This window comes from Notolabrus celidotus, chromosome 10, assembly GCF_009762535.1.
Source record: "Notolabrus celidotus isolate fNotCel1 chromosome 10, fNotCel1.pri, whole genome shotgun sequence".
Lineage (NCBI taxonomy): Eukaryota > Metazoa > Chordata > Actinopteri > Labriformes > Labridae > Notolabrus > Notolabrus celidotus.
This window is the reverse complement of record NC_048281.1, coordinates 3,931,635-3,958,950: the sequence shown is the minus strand read 5'-3', so window position 1 is coordinate 3,958,950 and position 27,316 is coordinate 3,931,635. Positions and strand designations below refer to the sequence as shown.

The following is a 27,316-nucleotide window of genomic DNA, read 5'->3' as shown; positions in this document are numbered from 1 at the left end:
GACCGTTTGTTAGTTTGTATCTGGATTTAGTTTTCGGGATTTGAGCCTCCTCACCAAGTGTTCCCGCCTGTCAATCAAGTCAGCTGTGCCTCTCATAATGGAAAACTCAGAATTTTAATATCTTTGAAATTGCCGCTTTATGAAAAAATTCAACACCTGTACAGTGTGTGCCGATCAAGAAATGAACTATCCAGACTACACTTGTCTTTTGTACCAGGCTGTAAACGTGTTTATCTCTGCTGTAAAGATCGGCTTCTTTGAATTGGTGTGTATGTGGTTTCCGGTACTTCCGCAGCCAGCCTCAAGTGGACACTCTGAGAACTGCAGTTATTAACACTTGCGAATTGACTTCAATTCTGGCGGATGGAGGTTGCCGCTTGGTGTGCACACACAATGGATGTACCATAGTGTGCTATTTTTGCTGGTCACAAACATCATTCAATTAAACTTTTGCACGTGACTTGTGCTTTACTTTTTTCTGTGCTAAAGGCTAAGTAACTACCAATGTCAAAAAGAAGGTTGGCTGCTGCTGAAAAAAGGCTGATACAGCAATTAGTCACTTCTGCATGTCCTGAGGTGTGAAAGCAGTGTGCTAAAGGCTAAGTTTTTAAAGGTAACATATCACGCTTTTTTCATCAATATATATTGGTCTAAGAGGTCCCCAAAACATGTCTTTAAAGTTTATGCTCAAAAAAACACTTTGAAATCAGATTTTGGCATGCCTGAAGAACCCTCTTCTTCAGTCCTCCTCAGAACACTCTGTTTTCTCTCTGACCACGCCCCCTCAGGAAGTGGATGTGCCTCGGCTCTCCAGCACGTTGATCTAATGTTTACATGTTGGCTGAATATACACGGCTGCTCACAGACCCGCGTTACTTCAACCCTCTGAATCTGATCCAGAATCTGATCCTGACGGAGAGGCGCCTGTAGCAGGACCTTTCTGAAGGATTGGTCACAGATTTAGTGTTTCTTGTTGTTTTATTTATCAGTATGTCGACGTGTGTCTTGGTACACAGCTACGAACATGTAGCTATGTGGCTATGCTAACTAGTGCTAGCACTTATCCATGATAAATAAAAATCATCCACTAGATCTTCAAATCTGCAGACGTGGGGAGTAAAACTGACCTCTACAGAAAGGCAGCAGGACCTTTTCTGAAGGATTGGTCACAGATTCGGTGTTTCTTGTTGTTTTATTTGTCAGTATGTAGACGTGTGTCTTGGTACACAGCTACAGCTATGACATGTAGCTATGTAGCTATGCTAACTAGCGCTAGCACTTATCCATGATACATAAAAATCATCCACTAGATCTTTAAATCTGCAGACGTGGGGAGTAAAACCGACCTTTGTGTTTATTAAGACAGCCTAGAACTAGCATGCCTCCCTCCTAAGCTCCTTGTTAGCACACATGTGTGCAGGTAATGAAAAACGGGGGAGGGATTCAGTATTATTTTATACAGTCTATGGGCTGAACAAGCTCCGAGCTCTGACTCTGTGACAGACCGGATATTGTTGTTACGTCACAAAAACACGGAAGTCTGAAACGGCTCGTTTCACACACATTTACAGAAAGGTGGAGAAATCAGAACAGGGGCAGAATGGATTTTTTTCATTCTCGGGGGGTTTGTAGACATGCCAGGGACACATATTTCAGGTAGAGAACCATTAAAAAGTCCATTTTGCATGATATGTCACCTTTAAGTCAAAGTTGCAACAAATGGTTGACTCCATGGAATGTCTTTTAGTTCATTGTTTGTTCACAGAGATAAAATGTATTTGGTGTACAATGAACAAAGAATGCGGCAAATCCACAAACTTCTTATCACTCAGGTGGATCAGGTTAGCTTGTGTGAATAAAATACAGCTTGATGAACAAGACGCATTGGAGAAAGAGAGGTGTGAGGAGATGTCTCGCTGTAATGGTTGTATGAAGAGGTGAAGATGAAGAGATGGAGCTGGGTGGAACACATTGTGGTTGGTAAACACGGCCAAAACAGGAAAGCGTGGGCCAACCCGACAATCACCTCAGAGCCTGTAAAACGTTTCTACGCTGTCGAAAAGAAGGTTAGCTGCTGCTGAAAAAAGGCTGATACAGCAATTAGTCACTTTTGCATGTCCTGAGGTGTGAAAGCAGAACTTTGCTTTCTTTTTCTTTAATGCCCGATTGAACTTCTTTCAAGGACACAGTGCGCTTTGATAAGAAACACCAAAAGGCAGGCTTATGTGCAAAATCAAACACATAATAAAATCTCCCATCACTGGTGAAGTTTGATTTCTGATTTCATCACTCGATCTCACTCTGATACGGCACTGACAAAAAAAGCATTCGTTGTAATATCAATAACTGAAATAAAGCCTCGAGTGTCTAAATTAGTCAGTATGTCAGTATTATGCAGAGAGCATATTTAACAACACATTTCCCCACCTCCAATATGTATGCTTGTGTCATTGAGGAACATTTTAAGACCACTTCAAAACAGTAGCCAATGCTAGCATGCATATTAATAATGGATGCCACTTGCTAGGGATAAATAAGAACTTCTTCCAGGTGATTTGTTGTGGTAACAATCAAAAACGATGTGGTTCTACCCGAGTTTAGGTGTCAGACTTAGACAAATGTCAGCATTTTCACACGGGGTTAGAGGCAGCGTCTGAAATAAACACCCACCGAGCGCCATACGCAGGCAGATTTCCCGTCTGGCCAAAATATCTCAGAGGGCTTCGCGCCACATGGCCGCAAATCTTTGTACCAAAATAGTCCTTTAATTACATTTTTTAAAACAGATGAGCTTTAGCAGCATTTTTGAAGGAGCTACTTCTTTGTCCTGCTCCTCTGCTGTTTGAATGCTGAGCTACATGGGCATAGGGTTGAAAAGGGGTTGAACATTTCTGGTAAATTTTCAGAGAATTTTTGGCAATATTCCTAATTGGAAACTTTCCATGGTAATTATTGGAATTTATGGGTATTAACTGTGAATTAAGGGTAATTTAACGGAAAGGTGTCATAGCCAAGTATAAACATTTATTTTGTTATAAGCAGACATCCATCCAAAATAATAGAATTAAAACAGATTTATTTGTTAGTAGAACTTTATCAAGTGTTAAATATTTTATTGAGCAATCAATTCTTCATTGAAGAACAAAAACATGAATGTTGAGTTAAATATTACTCATCCCCCCGACCTGACCCATTCAAAAATTAACAAAAATGCAATCCTAACAAAGTCCCATTCAAAATGTTAAATGAAAAGAGCCGCTCTCCCTCCAACAAAGTCCCATTCAACATGCAAATCAAAAAGCATCTTCCCTCAAGCTTCTCAAGCCTAGCCTCTGCAGGATTCTAGAAATCATGTGTGCATGTGATGGAGGAATGCACAGTGTATGTAGGGGGCGTGGTCTCAATAGCCCTGCAGTAAGCAGTGTGCTATGTGCATGTGATTGAGGAATAGCATAGATATTCAACTGTACTTGCCTGACATCTGGTTGTTTTAGTCAGGATTATGCTAAAATTTATTTTCCCCAAGTATATTTAAGTTCCCTATTAAGAGCCAACCTTCAGTTTAGTAAATTCCAGTTAATTCCCTTGGAAAGTTTCCAACTTTGAAAATTCCAGGAATTTTGCAACCCCACATGGACGTTCTTGTATATGCATGTACAGGAACGCCTGGCACCACGTGGCACTGCTTACTGTAACAGTGGCTGCCCTGGTGCAATAGTTTCATTCAGGATCAAGACTTCATGAGTCATGTTCAGGCTTCCAATGATTGATGAGTGATCAAAACAGTCATTTGGCTTCACTTTTTACTCTGCTCATGTCATAATATCAATGAAACGCACCGTAACACAAAAACCCAACTTATTATTTTGGCAGATAAAAATAACACTTGGCCTGTTTATGTTTTCATCTACATGCCAGGTCAGAGGTATACAGCAGTTCAAAATTAACACTCATTCAGGGCGTTGCTCAGTGGTGAAAGCTCACTCCATACAAGGAGTCCTCAATGCAGCAGCTACTGGTTCCACTCTAACCTGGCCTCAGCCCCTTGCTTCACGTCATCCCCCACTCTATTCTCCCTACATTTCCTGTCTCTACATATTTGGTCAAAGAAAATATCCCCAAAAATAACTTTTAAAAAATGTAATGGGTTTATATTATTGGTACTACTATACGCTGATGATCACGTGCAAGGGTCAGATTGGTATCCAAGCTGTCTTTAACCCATTTCCCAAACAAATGACAGCTGTTGTGTTGCTACAAAACAATAGCAATACTACAAAGTAGCTTCCCGAACTAGTATTCCAACCTGCCTGGGCCCTGCATCTCCTGTTGGTTTACCATGAAAATTCTGAATGAATAGTGAAAGTGCCGGTTGGCCTAGTGGTTTAAACATGCACCCCATGTACTGAGGATGCCGCACTTGTTGCAGCGATTGCTAGCTCGACTCCCAGCCACAACCATTTGCTGCATGTCATCCCCCACTCTCTCCTCTGATTTTCGAATATTCGTTCACTTATTAAAAATCAAAGAGTTACTTTGAATATTTTCTCATTTTAAAAGTACAGTTTTTCATCGTTTTTACCGGTGCCTGGTTGTAATACGGTATTCCCGCCAGACGGTGGCTACAGAGCGTCTTAAAGCTGTTTGCTAACCGCATTAAGTAACAGAAGAAGAAGAATGCTAACTGTATTAAATAGCAAAAGAAGAAGTAGACATTAGTGACAGTCGCAGCATTTTTCGTAGCATGGCTGTAAAATGTAAACACACACGCCACTCTGCGTCACTGAAACCCCGACATAAAGATCCAGACAGACGCGGTCATTGCCCGCTACTAGCAGCACCCCGTCCTGCTGCCGGTTAACTTGACTGTAACACAAACAGGCTGTTAATGGGACAGGTGTGTGTCAGATGCCAATGATAATCAAAGAGTGTTTATGCTTGAAATGCCCATCCCTACTCTCTTCTCCCCCCATTTCCTGTCTCTCTTTAACTGTCCTATCCAATAATGGCAAAAATGACCCTCCAAAAAATCTTCAAAAATGAAATGGTGAACAACATTTTCAAAAGATGATATGTTAGTACATGATCAACTTAAGTAAGTACAAGGTACAGTATATTAACAGTTTAGTGTATATGTGGAAAAACATTAGCAGCCATGGAACAAGTGATGGACTTTGAAATCTGAGTCATCCCTATTGAGTTGCTTTATTCTGTAGCATTCAGTATGCTTACTGTAAAATCAGAGTGATTATGATTATGAGCTCCATACATAAGCTCCTCATAGTTTTATAAGGCTGCATATGTAGGCCAGTCGCTGCAGTTTGTGTATTTGTGGTAGCGTTACTAAGCAGCAGATGGGATTTCTCTGGAGCACTGTCCTGATATACAATAACCTCCAATCAGGCTTCATAATAGTTTAAACAGTGCTTCATTTAGGATGTTTAGCATAAATGGGATTTTAAAAAGGAAGATTAGTGCAACCCCTGACCTACATAAAGCTTAAATGGACTCCACTTCATAGTGAGACTGTTATATAGTGGTGTGTCACATATACGGGGCTTATAGGGTAGAAATGGACTAGGGCATGTAGAGCAACCAAGCAAGAGAAAGACACAGAAATGCAAACTGACTCTGCATGGTCGCATTTCATTTCTCAATGTTTGGCTGTAGATTAAAGTTGACTGTACATTTGTGCCTTACAGCCCCTGTAGCTTTGTTCTGATCGCTATGAAGTGTTTAAACTTTAAGACGGATATGGTTTCACAACGCCAGAAGTTTTTAAGACTTGATTATCAGGATGTCTGGCCATCAGTATACCAGTTTGGGCACTAACCTTCTGATGTTAGGGTTGAATATGTTCCTGATAATTCATCAACTCTTCTTCAAATCCATATATTATAGGGCTCTATGATTTCTGCATTCACAGAATTGCAGACGGAATTGGCCAATAAAAACAGAATCTACTGTTAAACGCAGAATATCCAAGCGGCAAACTCTGGTCTCAAACGATGAAGCTAATGGGGAAGTGCTATAAACTGCAATACATCGAAAATCCGCTTGAGGCTGGCTGCAGAAACACCGGAAACCACATTGACATGAATGGGAAAAAGACGATCTTTGCAGCATTAATAAACATGTTTACAGCCTGGTTCAAAAAACGGCTTGGCCCTACAAAGCTAATCTCTCTAATGGCACACACTGTACGGGGGGGGGGAATTTTTTTCAACATGATTGTTCAGACGATATTAAGATTACGAGTTTTGCCCAAATAAGGACATGACTGACGTGACTCCCGGTCGGGAACACATAGCTGTTGGCTAGGAGGCTCACACTACGTCACACTCTGCCTGGTTGAGTTCCGCATTTCCAATATGGCTGCCGCCATCGATTGGCTTCAAAACAGCTCTCAGGAACAGATGGGTGACGTCACGGATACTACGTCCATATTTTATACAGTCTATGGGAATATCGCGGAATTGACAATGTGACTGAAATGCAGTCATCATGAGGAGAAGGAACGTTTGTCTGTGGAAATGTTTTTTTCCAGGGACTGCTCATTCGTGGCCCCACCCGTGCATCTCCCAAGCGGCAACCTGCGGTCTCAAAATATGAAGCCCATGCGGAAGTGTTAAAAACTGCAATACATCAGGAATCCACTTGAGGCTGGCTGCAGAAACACCAGAAACCACATACACACCCATTCAAAGAAGACGATCTTTACAGCAGAAATAAACATGTTTACAGCCTGGTTAAAAAAACAGCTTGGCTCTACGTAGCTAATCTCTCTAATGGCACACACTGTACAGGGGGTGAATTTTCTTCTAATGCGACGGTTCAGAAGATATTAAGATTAAGAGTTTTTGCCCATATAAGGACATGACTGACTTGACTCCCGGTTGGGAACACTAGGAGGCTTAAACCCCGCCTCTTTACGTCACACTTCGCCTGGTTGAGTTCAGCATTTCCAATATGGCTGCCGCCGTCGATTGGCTTCAAAAGCGCTCAGGAACAGATGGGTGACGTCACTGATACTATGTCCATATTTTATACAGTCTATGGCATCTCCTCACAAACACTCACCCACCTTTGTGATTTATTTTTCAAACAAACAAACAACTGAAATGGACTTGTGTTTACATTCAGTTATTTCTTTACTTGAAACCATGTCAAATTATCAGCACTTGTACACTGTACTTATAGCACTTATTGGTACATTGTTATGTTACAACATTATGTTTTGACTTGAAATACTGGGCAAAGTTGTGCAATGATGTGTTGCATCAATAAATTTAAGGATTGGGGCGCTGGTGGCCTAGCGGTCTAAGCGCCCCACGTACAGAGGGTACAGTCCTCGTCGCAGGGGTCGCCGGCTCGATTCCCGGCTGGTCGACCATTTCCCGCATGTCTTCCCCCACTCTCTACTCCCCACGTTTCCTGTCTCTCTTCAGCTGTCCTATAAAATAAAGGCAAAAAGGCCAAAAATATAACTTAAAAAAAATAATAATAATTTAAGGATTTTTGCATTTCATTAACGGACGTTTTATTCACTGACACAAAAAGCACACTCTATATAGTGGTAAAATAAGTGTAAAGGTAAAAAAAAACAGAATTCTAAAAAAATGTGAATTAGGGCCCTAAATAGGGCCCGAATATTATAGTTGTACCGAAACCCGAACCCCCATACCAAGACATCTAACACCTCAATAAGAGCCAGGCCTCATCTGTAGCATCTAAAATTGTCCTGAGGAACAAGTATTGCGAACTAAAAGTCAAATTATCACAGCTGCTCAGAATGTTAGCTTAGCTTAATCTGTTGCTAGGTTAATGCTTGAGCAAGAGGTGCTTAAACATGCACAGATGAATAGCCCTGTAATACTGCGTCTTAGATCAAAGTGTCCGAGAAATGTCATGTATTGTCCTGTTGCTAGCAGCTTCCATGCTGGCAGGGAGCAGCCGTGAGTCAGCCTGAGCTAGCCCCCTGCCTCACGCTGAAATCAGAGAAACCACAAGAATGTAACAGCTTCTGTTATTATCCCTCCCTGCTGCCTCTCTGCCTGATGCCCCAGAAAACAGGAACGAGGCTGCCTCTCTCTCTCTCTCTCCTCTCTCTCTCTCTCTCTCTCTCCTCTCTCTCTCTCTCTCTCTCTCTCTCTCTCTCTCTCTCTCTCTCTCTCTCTCTCTCTCTCTCTCTCTCTCTCTCTCTCTCTCTCTCTCTCTCTCTCTCTCTCCCTCTCTCCCTCTCTCCCTCACACACACACAGTCCTGTTCTCATATTCTTTCTGTCCTCTCATTCTCATCTCTCTCACACACACACACACACACTCTCACATATATACCATTTCTCCCGGGGTACGGTTGTCCATTTTGCTCAGCTTACTTTCTGCACACGTAGATATAATATAAGAGCTGGTACAAAGATCCTGACAGTGCAGAAATCACATACACTGTTATTGTTTTTCCTGTAGAGAATTGCTGCAAACCCAGCAGCAGCAGACACGTAAAAACATCTAGAAACATCTAGAAAAAAAAAGACCCACAGAGAGATGAAGCTGACAGTACATACCAACTAGCAGACAAACAGTTAGATAAACAGATTGAAGCACAAGCTATTTGTCTTGTGAGTCAAAGTCAGTCAACAGATGCTTCAGAATTAAAATTAAATTCCAAGCCAATAAGAAAATGTGATAAAAACACACCAAAATATTGAGCTTACGGTATATATACTTGTTCCAACATCCATCGCATTACGTCCACATGTCAGATTCTTACGTACAGCTTACAAGACGTGCATTCAAACAGGAGTTTTTGGCATCAGAGTCCAGCTCGTGAAATCTCCCCGTGTTACGTTCACTTCTGTACACTTCAGACATTTATGTGCTAAAAGAAAAAGGGCTGAGTCAGCGGCTCCTCTAAAAACTTCCTGGTGATACCTGTCCTCAGGACCTAAGTTGTGCCTTTCCTGAGTCATTTTCTGTGAGACATCTGCTGGTTTCATTCTCACACCAAGGAGAGAGAGACCGAGGCTGTTGTAGAAAAAGCTTTCACACATACATTATAAAACATTTTGTTGGCACACTGAGAGTAGGGCTGGGCAATAATTCAATACGGATAATTATCATGATAGAATTTTTCTCAATATGAATATGACAAATGTTCATTAAAAATTTGATATATTGGGGCACTGGTGGCCTAGTGGTCTAAGCGTCCCACGTATAGAGGCTATAGTCCTCGTCGCAGAGGTCGCTGGTCAACTCCAGGCCGGTCGACCATTTCCTGCATGTCTTCACCCACTCTCTACTCCCCACATTTCCTGTCTCTCTTCAGCTGTCCTATATAATAAAAGCAAAAAAGCCCAAAAATATAACTTAAAATTTTTATTTTTTATATACATTCAAACCTGTAATTAACGCTAGTTGCCACCCAATATTAGCCAGAAGAAGACGACATTGAACAGCCAATCATGTCGCAGGGTGAGAGGTAGGCGGGGCTTAAAGACGTTTGGAGCTGAATGTAAACACAGCTGAGACGAGGGACAGTGACACTGAAGAAAACTCAAAACTTACCAGCTCAAAGCAGAGTGGTTAGTCTGACACTGACTCGACTCAGCGTTAACTATTAACTTCATACACTTCATTAAATATACTTTCAGGATGTGGGTAAATAAATCTGATTATGCAAATAACCTCAACCTGAGAAAAATAAGAATCTACAAACTAAAACTTCACAAAAATCTCATCTTACATTAAAGACCTGCTTCCTGTTAGCACCGTCCAAAAATAGGGATTCAAGAAGTTCATCAGAAAACTAAATCCAGATACAAACTAACAAACTGTCTTCAACTTTCACTCAGGAGCAAAAATCTGTATTTAAATTTAAATGAAATAATGATTGGAAAAAAAATATTGTGATAACATCTTTTACAATATCGCCCAGCTCTAATTGAGAGAGTATTCCACTTGTTAAACATGAAGTAAATGTAGGGGCCTACAGAAGCACTTCACCTTTAACTCATACCAAGATAACACATACTTAGATAACGTATGTTTACTCTGCTTCACAAACCAGCTACAGTCCTGTTTAAAATCTATTCCTCTGTGTGGGACAGCTACCTTTGGCTTAATAGGGTTATCTGACTTCTTATGCAGTGCAAGTTGTAACACTGCCTTGCTGCAGTGTTAATGCTTGTTGTTGCATTGTCTCTAAATCTTGTTGCAAAACCCATCTCCAGGGGCTGAGAATGAGGCCCCGAGGAGAGGGGGAGCTGGGAAACAACGGGCCTCTGGTTTTCTGCATCGCAAACTAAATGCAAGCTTTTCCAAATAAAAAAAAAAACGAGAGCGATCATTCGTGAACAGTGGTGGGGCAAAACATCAATACGGCTATATACTGTCATCATGGGACACAATTATCCTAACCCTCATACCAAATATCAAACTCATACATCAAAAATAAAACAGCGTTCAGAGCAGATTTCCAATATGACTCACTGGGTCACCAGTTCATGACTCCTTGAAGTGCTGCTAACAACATGAATCCTTCTCTTTGCCCTTTAGAGGCTTGTTCTTGTCTTCAATCAATCAGACATAGTGATGTGTCATTGCATAATTGTCTTGCAATTTATCAATTATTGCAAAATCGCTGTACTGTGATGTCATCACTGTGGACCACGTATTCACCTTATCTTCGGCGGTTTAACAGACGCAGACAGTTAACTGTTATTTTGTGAAGCACCTCCTGTTCCTTACTTCCAGTCAATGATAAATGCCAGTATCTTGACTAATTCAAAGCTGACAGAATCAACAACTCTGGAAAGTGATGTCTTGGAGGAAAACGGGAATTATGTGTGCCGTCAGAGGACGTTACGACAGCTGGAATAAACGGAAAAGGCCAAGCCACACAACAATGTATATTTTAAAACGGATGTCCGGCACAAAACTCTAACTGAAGTATGTCATAGCTTTACCTCCGCATTCAACAATAAGGTGAATAGCAGGGGGGGTCGTGAGATGTCTTCAAGAATTTTTCTTTTTCAGGTTATCTAAAATTAGTACATTTCACTCCTGATAGTAAAAAATATTGACAATATATATTTTTTTTTTCATCCAAAAAAAAAACTTGAAATAAAACCTTGAAAATAGAAAATTTATGAGTTTGAGTTTTCTGCCTTCCGTTTGCCAGATGACTCTTAAATTCAGTGTTAGAAAACAGATATTTTCAAAAGCATCAGTAGCAGTAGGTTACATCATACTGGCACAGGAAACACAATCATATGCTACGGAAGAGGATTAGGGCCACTGAAGAAAAAAAAATGAAGGTCCAATATATATTTTTTATTATTATTGTTTTGATAAGTCAGAATTCTGAGATTAAGGTCAGAATTCTGAGACTTAATTCAGAATTCTGAGAAAGAGGTCAGAATTCTTAGATTAAAGTCAGAATTCTGAGATTAAAGTCAGAAGTCTGAGAGAGAAGTCAGAATTCTTAGATTAAAGTCAGAATTCTTAGATTAAAGTCAGAATTGTTAGATTAAAGTCAGAAGTCTGAGAGAGAAGTCAGAATTCTTAGATTAAAGTCAGAATTCTTAGATTAAAGTCAGAATTCTTAGATTAAAGTCAGAATTCTTAGATTGAAGTCAGAATCTGAGAGAGAAGTCAGAATTGTTAGATCAAAGTCAGAATTGTTAGATTAAAGTCAGAATTCTTAGATTAAAGTCAGAATTCTTAGATTAAAGTCAGAATTCTTAGATTAAAGTCAGAAGTCTGAGAGAGAAGTCAGAATTCTTAGATTGAAGTCAGAATCTGAGAGAGAAGTCAGAATTGTTAGATCAAAGTCAGAATTGTTAGATTAAAGTCAGAATTCTTAGATTAAAGTCAGAATTCTTAGATTAAAGTCAGAATTCTTAGATCAAAGTGAGAATTGTTAGATTAAAGTCAGTATTCTTAGATCAAAGTCAGAATTGATAGATTAAAGTCAGAATTCTTAGATTAAAGTCAGAATTGTTAGATTAAAGTCAGAAGTCTGAGAGAGAAGTCAGAATTCTTAGATTAAAGTCCGAAGTCTGAGAGAGAAGTCAGAATTCTTAGATTAAAGTCAGAAGTCTGAGAGAGAAGTCAGAATTCTTAGATTAAAGTCAGAAGCCTGAGAAAAATTCTGACTTTTTCAGAATTCTGACTTTCTTCTCAGATAATAATAAAAAATGTATTTTTGACCTTATTTTTTATTGTTATTTTTCAGTGGTCCTAATCCTCTTCAGTACCATGCTCATATAAGTAGGCACATGAAGCCACATTAAATCACTTTGAGGGACAGTGGGGGTCACAAGTCTTTGGCACCTGTATTTTGAAAATCTGACACATAGGGTAGTTGGTATCAAAAGTTGCCCTTCCACTCCCAGCCCCATCTGTAACTGCACAGCTCCATTCTGTGGTAGCCATAGCATGCACTTCAACTGGCTTGCACATAAATATTCCCTTTTACTCACACAGAATATCCCTAAGAAAACCAAATGTAAATGGGTGATTCTTTTAGAATTATCATAATGAAAAGCTCTGAAAACAACTCTTTAGAGCAGAGAGTGTGCCGTCAAAGTGGTGATAATCTACCCTGGTTAAAAGAGAGCTACCTGTGTGACATTTAAAACCCTGGCTTGAGGCACAACATACCTCCATAACCCTTTAATCTAGCTTTAAAGCACACCCCTCTGATTTATTGTGAAAAAGTTGGCTGGAGGAAAGGATCACCCCTATCATCAGGGTGTGACTCTGCGAGCGCTGATGTCAACAAAAGAGCGTCGAGAGGCGCACATAAATGTTTGTGTGTTGATATGTGGCTGGGAACACCCTCCAAAAAAAGCACGCCCATCAGTTTTGTAACCAGATATCTTCACATATGCTGTTGATGCTTTGCCTCTTGGTTTCGTCACATGCACAGTAACAATATTTAACACCCCCCATCCACATTTATGCTCTAACATTACACCTCTGTTGACTAAACAGAGACAAAGCACCTTATTCCTAGACACACTGGTCACTTGGAGAGGAAGGAAAGTCAGAGGTTGTTGGTAGAAAACATTGGTAGTTCTTGTTTGAGTTGGATGTGGAGTCTCTGTGCGCTTCCTCCACAGATCTCCAAGCAAAACAAGCAGCGGATAAAACAAGGTTTCGCCATATAAACTGTTGATGTTCCAGAAATAACCCTGTCAAGTGTCACACAGAATCACATTACTTGTCTCCAAAAGAGAGCAGGAAACTACAGGTTTACCAACTTAATGTCTCTAGTGCTCCATTAAATCAAGGAACCAGAATGTAAGCCAGTGACTGTCTCTAATTCTGCTCATTGGAATAGGCATGACCTATTTCTGACTGGGAGACATGAATTATTTGAGGTTGGAAACTTGAGGCTCTGTAACCTCTAATGTCACCATGTTTTAGCTACACTTTTGCAATTCCATCTCGTTAATCTCTGGAAAAACATTCGCAAAGCAGCGTTTTTCTTCAACCTCAGCTGGTCACATTTCACCTCAACCTGGGATCAACACAATTATCATGAGGGGAACGCGGCAGGCTATCCATTTTTGGCTCTGACCCACTCTTCTTAAGCAACTGCGTCCTCTGACCTCCCGAGGTATTCAAGTCTCTTTAAGCAGCTGTTTCAAAGGCAGACCTGAGGATCTGAAGCTGACACACACACACACACACAGAAACGCACACCCATATTAAGCTCAGGTTGCACAAGCAGCAGGTTATAATGTGCACCTGGCAATACGTCTACAACTCTTTGCTGAGCAAGTCGTAATGCATGAAATAGTGTGTGGGTTTGTGTGCTGAGATGTGGAGGTGTTGCTCTGTGTGGATTCAGTTTGGTTTAGATACAAGGGAAGGATGACAGTGAAGGGAAGGACAAGCCGAAGCACGCACTGGAGCATAACTCTTGAGTAAAGAGTAAGAAGCCAGCTGTACCTGCATACCTGAGGAGGGTAATGGTGGGGGTGGGGCAGAACCAGAGAGAGAGAGAGAGAGGACTGCTCTTTTTGAAAACATGTAGGTAGAATCACATGAACTTCATGTAATCTAGAATAGTTCAATAACATGGAGTACTCATGAAGCAGGAATGAGCTCATCAGCTAACCATTCCTTTTGACTTCAGCAAAAATGCAGTATGTATCTGAAAGACCAGCTTCATCCACTGAATCCAAACATTAATGCATTTAGTCTCATCGTCATCACAGTCAGTTCTAACTACATTGTTTGCATCTGTGAAGACTTTACATATTCCTGCAATAGTGTTTCTCAAATTGGGTCACCAGTATGCCGTTGGCAATATTGGACAACTGGAGGAGGTACTTGATTTTTTTTTTTAAAGTTATTCTAAGATCCATACTATGACTATATACTAGGGATGCACTGAAAATTCAGCTGAAACAGAATGTTGTCATGACGCAAGCAAACACCGCGGCCAGTACGCGCTTGTCTGGATAAGGGCCAACATGTCTGAGTCCGTTCTTCCTTTAACTGCAGCACTAAAGCGTCTTCTAAGCAACGAGGTTGAGACGGACCACGGAGTGTTTTTTCCCTTAGCATACTGTTGCTTGCTTGTGTTGTCTATTCGTTGTGCTCATCTGTCGCTCAGTCTATATGTTGCCTCATTTGATCTGCATGCAGCTAGTTTAATGATTGGTAGTCACTGCCAGATGCAAATATGTACTGCACTGTTAAATGTTGTCCTGTTGTGTCTGCATGTGTCTTCTTTAACATTTCCTCATTGCTGCTTCCTGATTGTCTTGCTCCATGTATTTTATGTCCATGGACACTTTCTCCAAAACTGTCATATCATGTCCTTATGTTGCTTTTAGTCATTTTTAATCGTATGGTGCTATTTGTACTTTTCTTTTCTTCTCTTGTTTGTTTGTTTGTTTGTTTGTTTGTGTTTTGGTTTCTCCTCTACCTTCTTACTTTGATTTTATTTTACTCAATTTTATCTTTGTTTAATCATGATCTTTTTAGGGAGCCTTTTTAACATCTGGCAAGGGACTACGGATGTAAACTAGCCTTTTGGCTAACTGGCATATTTACAGAAATGTTAATTAATATGCATGGTCCTTTTAAATAATAAATAAATAAATAAATGAAAAGTACACTCTGAGAGTCTATCAGTACATGTTTTACTGAGATCTATTCAGATCCTCTGCACTTCATCACGACTGTACTTGATCCACATTATAAAGATCATTACTTGGATGTGGGAATAAAGCAGCGCACATGAGAAATGATCCAGGCCGCGATGGATGCAGAGAACCCGCTTGGAGACAGAGAAGCGCACAGCGCAGGAGAAGGAGAACAGAGCGCAGAAAAAAGGACTGGTCTCTCTGAACCAGATGAGGGGCATGCACCCTTGTTGTCTGATATGTTCAATGAGATCCTTGATGTTAGTGAGGTTAGAACACAGTCAGAGCCAGAAATGCAATGGTACTAATAATTGGCATAATAATTTAGTTTGGTGTTTTGGTTTTCAGCCTTGGTTTCCTCATTTTCGGTTTTCAGTTTCGGCCAAGAATTTTCATTTCAGTGCATCCCTACTAAACAATAATAATAATAATAACTTGTAATTTTGGAAGATATTAATCTTACAAGTTTGGCGTAATTAAGGCCACAGCTGACATGACTGACAGGCGGGAACATTGTAGCTGTTAGCTAGGAGGCTAAAGGCCCGCCTCTTTGCCTCATGTTAGGTCGATCGAAGTTAGGTTGAGTCGACACTTCCAATATGGCGACCACCAACGATAGGCTTCAAAACAGAACTGAGTTGCTTCAGAAACAAATTGGTGATGTCACGGACTACATCCATTATTATTTTCAGATTGTATTAGACAGTCTATGGTGTGCACCAACAGTTGGTTAACAGAACTGAATGTAGAAAGGTGAGCAAAGCAGAGCAGTTTGTTGAAGAAAAAAGCTTAATTGAGATCTGAAGTATCCTAATATTAATACACACGATAACCATAGACTGTATAAATAATGGATGTAGTATCTGTGACGTCACCCATCTGTTTCTGAAGCGCTGTGTTTAAGCCAATCGTCGGCTGGAGCCATGTTGAAAATGCTGAACTCAACTTAACTGCTGTCGAGCTAGTGTGAGGTAAAGAGGCGGGGTTTGAGCCTCCTAGCCAAAAGCTACAGTGTTCCCGCCTGTCAGTCATGTCCTTATTTAGGGAAAACTCGTACTTTTAATGTCTTTTGAACTGTTGCGTTATGAAAAAATTAACCTCCTGTACAGTGTGTGCAAATAGAGAAATGAGCTATCCAGACCCAAGCCATTTTTTAGAACCAGGCTGTAAACATGTTTATTTCTGCTGTAAAGATCGTCTTCTTTGAATTGGTGTGTATGTGGTTTCCTGTGTTTCTGCAGCCAGCCTCAAGCGAACACTCAATGAACTGCAGTTTATAACCCTTCCGCATGGGCTTCATATTTTGAGAGCGTAGGTTGTCGCTTGACTATATATAATCACTGAACTGTCACAGGTTATGTTAAAGTTGGTGGATTAAAATGTTGATAATATTTCCAAACCCAGTAACACATGGAAATCAATCAAATTCACTTGAGGCTGAAATGTAGTGGCGATACAACAGGAAATGTAAAAAAGAAAAGGGGAAAAACCAAGCATTCAAAACCCCATCAGTATCAGGACGGAGATGTTTCATTGCCAGTTTAAACCCTCTTCAGGCTTTTGCTACTGTTGGAGGACAGAAACAAGACAAAAGATGATAGCCAGCTGATAGCTAAAATCTTCTTCAGTTGCAAGATATTTGTTTGGTAAATTAGTGTCTAATAGTGCAAGGCTGTATTCAAAAAGTGTTTGCACTTTTCTTTGGGTTCTTGGTGGTAAAGCATATCTCTGACATAAAACAGCTGGAGCATCCTTGTTTCAGAACAAACAAGCCTAACCATCTCTGTCTCCCATTCATCCATCTATACAACTGTCCATCTCATACCCAGTGATCATCAGTGATCGTGTAAATCCTCTAATGTCTTTATGTTGTGCTGTCTTAATCCCACCTCTGCAAGGCAAGCTAAGTCCATCTCACGGCCCTCAAACTATAATCTAGCCAGCTTTATTTCCTGCCTCTGTAGGAATAATCTAGCCCTGCATTTTTCAGAAACTAGGTTAGAACACACAAGTGACTCATAATAGGGCATGAACCAATGATGAATTACAGCAGATATGTAAAGCCTCTATTTATGTTGCCATGGCCTACAGGCTAGTGGGCTACTGGAGCAAAGAGTCAATCTCTACCAATAAATCTCAGCTCTTAGAGTTCTTTGAAGACCACGGTATCCTCTCTTCTTTCAGATCTTCATCCAAATAACAGACAATGATTCTGCACACTGAGGTATGAATGACTTCAAATCTAGAGAGATATCAAGAGACCATGTGAAGTCACAATTCTCTCCAGTGTTAATCAATCCTATGTACATGAATGTAACTTGTAGTTCAGTTTATTTAGCATGTTTCTATGTATGAGTGAAGGAGTAAGTGAATGAGGGTCAAAGTAAGGAGGGGAGGGCTGATAGCTCCTTTCTCTATCTGGGTAACATTCTGTTTTGACTAATCAAACCATTATAACTGATTGCTAACAGAGAACACCATTAGCATAATATGCAGGTTCATTGGATTGGGTTGTTCCAGGAAAACAGGGCAAAAAAAGACAGAAGGGAAAGAAAGAGTAAGAGGGGAGGAGAAGTGACCCTGATTTGACATTAATACCTCGAAATAAAAATGTGGTAAAGACTCACCTGCTAAACTTGTTTTCATAGAAAGGCATTACTGCTAGATTAAATCATTTTTCACACAAATTGTGCACAATCAAGACCAGGGGGCAGAATTAGGTTTTTTTTTGTCCACCTACCTCATGGCTAGTCAATGTTGAATTTTTACGTGTATGCATGTGTGTGCATATGTGTGTTTATGTGTATATATGTATTTCTATTTATTGTATTACTTATCTTCGTTTATTTTGTTATTTAAAATCATTTCTCAACTAACATTTTCTTCACGTGGTTTCTATTAATTTATTTGTCTGTTTTTTATTTTTCATATTATCAATTTTATTTTATTTCATTTCACATGTCTGAGCCCCTGTTTGATTGTATTTGTTTTGTCTTGTTACATTACAAAAGTTACAAATAAAATACTAAAAAAAAAAAAAAAATGTTGAATTTTTACCAGCCAAGCAATCGATGAACAATGAGTATTTGCTGGTCTCTGGAGAGAATCTACCAGCAATCTGCATCATTTAGCAGCATTTTAGTGCTAATTGTATGCACCCTGTTTGAGCTTCCTGAGTGTTTTCTGACATCATGTGAAATCTGAGACTTTTGTCAATGGATGAGTCTGCTCTTCTCTTACCTGACTGGCGTGGTCTGGGACTACAATCAAAAACATTGCGGTTGCATCCATGTGATATTTACATGATGTATTACCAATCAGAATTCACTCGTCCCTATCAATATGCCGCAACTTGCTTGTCTAGATCTGTCCAGGCACCTTCGTCCTGGCACTCTGTCGCTGTGGTGTCTTGCACAGAATAAACACAGCTGTGTTTGGGGCTCGGAGACAATTTTGGCTGAAGAGTTGTGCCATGTCCGCCCCAGCAACAGACCACTAACTAGCTGCCTTTCTGGAGCTATCTGGCTTGATATTTATGTGAATGGATGGCTGTTTGGCTGGTTCAGTGAGGGGCTGCCAGTCAGACAGACTGAAAGAAGCGTCGCTCAGGACAATGATGGTGTTCTGAGAGTGCTGCTAGCATGTGCCATGTGGGGCATAATTGTTCTACTGCCAGCCTGTGCCAGATCAGGCAAATTTGTAAATACACAGCGACCGCCTTCCATCCCATTTCAGAAGGAATCATTGGCAGTGATTTCCCTTCGTGTAATTACTGATTCAACATGTTCAACACTGAAGGACAAAGCTGGCAAAAATCACCAATAACTTGGCAACAGTTTGGTGAGTGTGTAGCTGCTGGTAACTGAAATGTCTGAACTCTGTCTGACACCGACTCTGCTTACTGCGCTTCCCAACTGCAAATAGGACTGTAAGCTTTCCAAAGGGTTATAATAGAAAGGGCAGGCAGCTGGTCCTCTTGGTCAAACATGAACAGGCAGCCCTTTGACAAGGCTGTCACTGACAGTCAGCATGGGTCACAGGGAGCCTGGTCACACTTAAACAAAGAGGAATCTAATGAGGGGTCTTATAGGTAAGTACTCGGGATGTAAGGATACACTCAACCCACGATTCGATTTGAATCCCGATTTTTGGTTCCCGATACGATTTTCAAGAAAACTGGATTGAACTCAAAATATAAATAACTATTATTTTATTTCAATTCTCAGATATGGACAGTTGTAATAATTATTTGTTCTCTTATATTTCTTTGTAAACAAAGTCATCCTTTGTCATTTTGAAGGTGTGTTGGAACTCAAATAAAACCACTGCACACTTTTTTTCTGCACCTTGCAAAAAAACTAAAATGACCGTACAAAAATACCTTGTTGGAAAATTTCAGAACAATTATAGAGAAATGGAAAGTGAACAATTCCCAAATGAAAGTATTAAATATTAAAACAAATAAGGTCAATCTCTTTAATTTAGGGATGTAAATTTCAAGTATTTTCTGTGATCGATCTTTGGAAATGTTAACGATCAATTATTGTTTAATCATTAAAAAACATGAATGTTTTCCATGTCAACAATAATGACAAATGTGTTTTTTTTCCCTGAATCAAATGTTCCTTCCTGACACAGTGTATATTACTGACAGTATTAAACAGCTATGGATCATATTGAGGTGTTCAAAATGTTAACATGCTGAATATCAACGTGAGGAGCAGGCTTATAAATAATCTCTGTGGACGCATGGTCATAGAGTGAAGACTCAGACTAACATGTGGATTTATGTCTGCAACAGGACAACTGAACAGAATCAGATTTTGGACTCAGTGTCCAGTTTTCTCGTTCTTATTGAGAAAAATAAACATTTAAACATGGTCAGGTGTCAGCCGTGTGCGCAACCAGGTCAGAATCAGTCCGGCAGTGGAGAAAAAAAGCGCTCGTGGAGACCTGTCACTCAGCTGCAGCCCCCAGCTGAGCGTCTCCGCTGTGAGCAACACCTTCAGTCAGCTGATTCTGAAATATGCTTTAAACTTAAAACACCTCCACTCAGTGAGTGACGAGAGAGCAGCGTAAGAGACTTAATGATGTTGCACAAGTGGAGTATAATGCAGATAGTGCCTTCTACCGTTTAAATATAATATCCAGATACAAATTTTGTTGAATCGATTTTAATCCACCCTTATTTGTATCTATTTTTTACCATCTTGCAATATATCCTTACATCCCTGGTAAGTACCACTCAATTTCAAGCTGAATTTATATAACTGAGTTATTAATTTATGTATGTGTGAAAAAAATGTGTTAGCACTACTTTAACAGAGACACAAACTACAGTGACAGAAGTGTAAGCTAACCAACACAAACCGTTTTTGTCATAGCTCCTGGCAATGGATCCAAGTATGATACGCAAATGCTAGCCTCTTTGAAGCCTGATAATGTATCTTGCCTGCAGCACCCAGCCAGCAGTCTTCTCACCAGCACCGTCAGTTAACACCAATACTAGGCTGTCAGCACTGTTAGCACCATGCTGAGTGGCAGGGTGTGCCTTTACTGACATTGAGACTAACCAGACATAAGGTGTCAGGCAGAGATATGGAGGAAAAAGGAAGAGTAGAAAATGTAAAGTAAAGAAGAGAAGCAGGTGAACCAGATATGAAGACATGGAATAATGGCTGAGGATGTGGAAAGATGAAATGAGCCTGATATATTTATAAGACTAAATGGAAAACATGGTATTTAGCTTCTTCAGAGAAACATGGACTTCTTGCATTACACAGAGAACTTGAAGTGTATAAAGTTGTACACCTTGTGTGCTCCTATTCCCTCCCACAGTGTATACACATTTCAAGCCCTGGGAGAACAATGGCTGACCTTTGACTTCTTTGCTATGTGGGCTGGTTTATGATGTTTACCCAGGAAGCTGTCGTCTTTATTCATCTTCTCTGCAGGCACCAGCAAAACCCTACAGACATCTCTAAAAAGAGTATGGGGAGTAAAGCAGTAGACAAGAACAAAGATGCCTTGTTTTTTGCTGCACCTCTTGTCTAACTACATCGAGCACTAATAATACTCTCAGCTATCAACCAAAAGGACTGGAGATGTGGAGCTACCAGTAAAAGAGAATTATTCATCACTGGAGCTTCTTATGTTCCATTCAAAGGAATAGAAAAAGATCCAGTGATGCAGAAGTTTCCAAACTCCCTCCGTTGTTCACAGCTACTTTTTCTACTGTTGTTTTCAAAAAACATTTTGTATAGCAAGTCAGAGCGTGCTTTTTCTGTGCATTTAAGAAGCTCTGCCCTCTGCTTCAGATCAACATGTGAGAGAGGCCTGTATGTCTGTGTGAGTCCTTTCCCTACAGGGTCCATGTGTCAGTGTGGGGAGGCAGGGACATTCAGTGGAAGGCACACTTTGGTAGTTGATGGATATTACCAGATTGTTAAAGACAAGAACAAGAACAGCATTTTACAGCACAGAGAGGGGTCATCATCATTAAGGGCTGCTTCAAAAACACAAGAAAACAACAACAGCGTGATGCGTTCACAGTAAGAATTTCAAATGTTGTATTCTGAAGACACTCCATGATGACCAAATAAAAAAAATGACCTTTATGCATCACAAATCATCTACCGTGGTCCAAAAGGTTGTGGTTCTAATAATCATGGGATTATTTCCCTCTTCTGTAGATTTCTGGCGACTACACCATCATTACATTTGTTCCAAAGCAGCATATACTGAGCCTGAAAGCCATGATTATTTAAACAGAATTTGGGTCGGGGCTCAATTGGCCTAGCGGTCTAACCATGCACCCCATATACAGAGCTGAAAGTCCTCGATGCAGCGGTCGCAGGTTCGACTCCAGGCCTCGCCCATTCCTGCATGTCTTCCCCCACTCTCCACTCTCCACTCCCCATGTTTCCTGTCCCTCTCTAGCTAAGGGCAAAAATGTCCAAAAACATTTAAAGTTATTGGGACTCAATAATCATTATTGTGATATCCTTTTAAATGATCGATCTTCAATACAAACCGTTGCAGAACTATTCAACAGAGTGATTGGTATTAAGTGTGAGACATGCCCCAAAAATGTCTGAAGGAGGCCCCGAAGACCCCCTATTATTACTTGTGCCTTACTGTGTCTAAATGAACCCCACTGTGAAATAGTCCAACTCTGTAACATCTGGGCTATCTATAGTCATCTTGGCCCTCAATAGTCTTTTCCCAGCCGTCTCTTATTATGACTGGTGCAGACCAGAGGCCTAATTCTCCATTGCAATGTTAAACATTTGGATGTGTTACAGCTATATGTTTGTTCTGTCTGCCCTCCCACTGCCACCTTTCTCCCTGCAGGTGACTCTTACACAGGACTTCCCGCGAAAACATTGGATTCTCCTCCTCCTCTCCTCATCCATGTTGTCTTTCTGGTCCTCTGAAAACCTCTGACCTGTTGACTCCAGGCCTGGCTCTGCTCATCATGACGGTTTGTTGTTGTAGTTAAGTAAAAAACGATCTGGTGATAACACAGAGTGTTTTGTTCTGAAAATTAACCGGATGTTTTCATTTTGTTTTGGTAACTGACTTCCTGTCCCGCTCCATCTGCTCTGTTGAGATTGATGCATCATGCTCCGGTATCCGGCAGATATAGAAGTCTTGCGTCTCTGATCCGTTGCGTTCCGACCTGCCGGATCAGAGACGCAGCCGGAACACAACGGAGCAGATCCAGTGGAAGTTAACACATTGAATAGAATAGAAACCTATCAGATCTGGTGCCGTGACGGATCGGAGACGGACTGGACATGGATCTGGTGGAATTTGGCCGTTAATTAAGGCAACAAGGTTCCCCTGGCCGTGGACCTTTCCTAAGGGAGCTGTATTTTGGAGTTGGGGACTGCTGCTCTGCTGCCTCTCCTTTGGGGGCTTTCTTGTGCTTTTGTTGTGTTTAGTTCATTCAGACTTTAGTTGTTGAATTGTTTCATCCTTTTTGTCATTTTGTATTGAATCCCATTTGTTACATTTTAAGGTGTTCTTGTGAGTTTTTATGGGTCCTGTGTAGGATTGTCATTAGCCCCACAGGGCCGCCTTAGGGTGGGGCGTAACTGATAGCAAACTCCCTACAATATGGGCCTGCACCTGGACCCCCATAGCTGGCTACTTTTCTCCCACTCCATGGGAAGCCTTGGTGATGATACAAAATAAACTTGCTTGCCAAACTCTCGATGTAACCTTATTTCTGTTCTTGGTTTCAAGCTCCAGGCGATGTTGCCCAACAGTTTCTCCAAATGTTGTGGATGTGTTACCGGCCTGCAGGCTATGCCTCCAGACTAAAAATAATTTAAAGTGAAAACAACTGGCACACTGGTTGTTAGCCAGCAAAATAAGACTCTGAGTTTGAATCACAATTTGCAGCCAAATGATATCCAGTGAATTCACACTGCATTGAGATCTGATCTTCCTCCCTGCCCCCCTTGGGTCCCTGTGCCCTCTTCCATCAGGTGCAGCTCAAGCCTCTTGTCCATGCCACACCTGTGCCCCTTGTCTCCTTCTCTCACTTCTTCACCTCACTTTTGCCTTTTCTATCTTCCCTATCTCTCTCTGTCTGTCTCACACACACTTCTGCTGTGCTCCAGTGGGATGGCAGGTTCAGGTGTGCTGCCCAAGTAAACCAAGGACAATGCCACAGGCAATTTAATCTTCACCAGCTGAGTCCAGCCACTCTTACAGCTCAGGACTTTCTTTAGGTTTGGGTAGAACATGCAGACATATTATCAAGAGCAGAACATTGTTGGTTCACCATTCATGATTTTTAAATCTGCACTGAAATCATTTTGGTGAGGCAGAGGACAGAGAAAACCATGAAAACAAATATGTCTCTGCTCTGTTTAGTGATGTTTATGTGTCAACAACACCACAGCTGCAGCGCAGATCTTATGTTATGTTTGAATTATTTATGTACTATTTTATGAGACCTGGATGCCTGGCTCTTTTATCCTTCTCCAGCTGAACCCAAAATCTACTGATGCAAAATAATCCAACCCACTACAACTTCCACATATAATATAATATTAGACAGCCTCGGATGCTGCCCCAAATAAAAATGTGCAACACGGCAGGCCTAATTCCAAAGATAAGTAGTTCAGCTCCAGCAACCATCGGCCTTTGACAGGGATTTCCAAACATATTCAGGTCAAGTCCCATAACCAACACTAGGTCAATCATATCAGTTATCGTACCCCATCTGTTTAGTTTGTTAATATGGAGATGTTATATGAAGATGCTGTGAAGAAACTATAGCCAAACAGTAGGGGTGTAACAATTCATCTACTACATCGGTGTATCCATTTATATTCCTATGATCCGACTACATTGATCTGTGCTCGGCAGGTTGGCCTTCCAGACGACATATATGGATCTAACATCATTTTAAAAAGGTAATAAATCGATTGTATCCATACTAGGAAATAACACATTGGATTTAAGCACGGCAGACTTTATATGGATGTGGTTTTTTTTATCTTTTAATGATAAAGACGTTAAACGTTACTCAATTCAGGCTGCCTGTCTGTGATGTCATCGCCACGCGCCAGCAGACAACAAAACATAGCATGGCGGATGGCAGAGGAGAAGCTGGCGAGCGAGAAATGATCAAGCCACCATTGCGGTCCAGTGTGTCCAAACACTTTGGCTTTTGCAAAGACGGAGATGTTCTAAATAAGTCGCTCGCTGTTTGTAGGATATGTAAAGGTCAATTAAAGTTACCACGGCAACACCACAAATCCATCCAACCACCTACTAAGGCACCATGGGATTTCACACAACGCCGACCGTCCAGGCACCTCTTGCAGCGTTCATCAAGGTAACATCAGCCCTGCAGAAGCCTCAGGCCTCTCCAGCATGTTTAGTCAGAGACTAGGACAGAACTCGGCTCGGGTTACAATTGCCAAGTTCATCTTGCATTTGCCAATTTGCCATTAATTGTTGTTTACTTGTTTGTTAATATCCATAATGAATGTATACCTGATTCCTTTACAAGAAACAACATGAGTCTAGGACTGTCCAGTATCAAGGGATTTATTTCACAGTCACACTGGTTGAATTTTTTGTCTAAAAAGTTACTGAATCGATTTCAAGTCACTGAATCGTTGCGGATCGCATCGTTCTAAATGAACCAATATCATCCTTTAATCGTATCGGCAACCACGAATCGAATGGTTGTTAAAAAGAATCATTACACCCCTACCAAACAGTCACCTCAACAATTTGAAATAGTTACAAGAGCAGCTGTTATTCATAATATATCATGTGAGTTCACAGCCAGAGGCTTCTGCTGCACATTTCACAGATACCTTGTGTTGCAGGCTTGGAAAACTTAACCCTGCCTCTGGATTTCATTCACAAGTCCTCCCTTTGCAGAAACCTCTTGAGATCTGTGCATCTCCAATTCATGATTCTAAAGCCATGTTTGCAGTTCAGATAAAGAAAAGGACAAGGAAGAGGCATGGGTGGAGGGATGGAGGGATGGATGGATGGATAGAGGCGAGACAAACAGGACAGAGCAGGGTCCATATGATCCCAGCAGCGGCAGCAGACTGACGAGCAGCAGGCAGCGGAGGAACCGACTGCGACCCAAAAGATGTGGCACGGATGGTGGAGGATTACGTCATCGAGAGAAAGGAGGACGCCTCATCCCAGCGAACCATCACATCCATTACTTAACACCACACAGTTAACAGCTTTTTAAGGAGACGTGGGAACCGATTCGAACATCTACTTTACACAACATTGACGTTTATTGCTACATGCAGGGTCGCAGTCAGCAGCTTATCCATTCAGGCCCTTTGGTGTGACATATCTAGAATGTGCAGCGTGCATTACAGCTGGTTCTCCACCAATCACTTAGCAATGAATGACAAAAAAATCCCATCAATTAAACATAAAGGATGTGCATTGGCTTTATCGATATACCTCTTATTCTACATGGAAAAAGACGCACAATCGCTGTGCCATGAAACGCCACCCTGCCCTCAACAAACACACAAACACTAAAGTAATTATAAATGACTTAATAGTCACCTTTTAATGTCTTTAAACGTCATTTCTAAAGCCACATCCATAACATGAGTGACGCCGCACTGCTGGTCCCATTGAACGCCAGCTGGACTGTGTCATTAAAGGGCTTACTGCTCACTGTATAAAGAGACAAGTTGTTATTATCCTGTTTATCTGCAGTATTAAAATGTATACATGATTTGTTATCTCTTCAATGAGCCTTCAGATGATGCGCACAGTGGATTACCTCCCTGCGTAAAGTCAGCCAAGATATTGAATGGGATGAGGAGCAGCTAGCTAGCTAACAAGCAAGCTACACAACCAACAGCCTCTGATATCATGAATTAATGTGACTTTAAGGCTTCTTGTTTCTTTTCTCAGGGTTAAATCAGAGGAGATGTAAGTGTACGAGTACAGCAGGCCCTTTGGAGAAGCGTTATCTCCATGTAATTCCGCCACATTCGCCTTTTCTGCTGTGCGGGTAGCAACTTGGATAAAGTGACAGCGCTGCGCTAAGCTAGCTAGTGTCAGCTGTAAACCTGGTGGCCTGTGAGTCTCTCTTACCGTCATAAACTGCTCCAGGGGCGTCCAGGTTTTAAGGAATATATGTTTTTGCTGTAAGAGGAAATGGGTTTGTGTGGGGGCGATAAAGCCCGAACATCCAAGCTCAGTTCACCCACTGCCGATGAAACCCGAGCATCATCATTATCACCGTCTTCATCAGAACTCGGAGTCCGCCGCTGCCTCACACACATCCATCCAGCAGAGCGGGGCCTCCTCCGGGCTCGACCATGCAACTGGCTCGGCGACGACGGATAATCCACAAGACGGGAGCCCCCGCAGTAAGCATTGGCTAGACACGGTGAGTAGCAGTCATTTCAGGTCGAGAGAAGGAAAAAACAGAGTCCTGCGCTGCTTCAAAACAGAGAGAACGTGACCAGGAAGAGGTTCAAAGTAGAAATGTGTGGGTATTTAATCACAGAAAAGGCAAATGTTGCGTTTCTGACTGTCCCAACATGAGCCTGTCCGTTGTAGTCAGGTCCCTGGTCTCTCTGCAGCTGCTCTGACTGTCTCTGCCTGCAGCACAGCAGCGAGCAGCACGGC

General features: G+C 41.2%; 1 protein-coding gene across 6 annotated transcripts in view; it reads right to left on the bottom strand.

Annotated features, from left to right (window-relative positions):
• Nucleotides 1–27,316, bottom strand: part of ptpn4a (protein tyrosine phosphatase non-receptor type 4a) — a 124,652-nt gene extending 97,336 nt beyond the window's left edge. For 4 of the 6 annotated variants that reach the window (XM_034694166.1, XM_034694170.1, XM_034694168.1 and 1 more), the window contains exon 1: nt 26,777–27,301. The gene's annotated coding sequence lies outside the window, so the exon portion shown is untranslated. Of the gene's footprint in view, nt 1–26,776 lie in introns of all 6 variants that reach the window. The other 2 variants (XM_034694167.1, XM_034694169.1) reach the window with 1 other exon arrangement.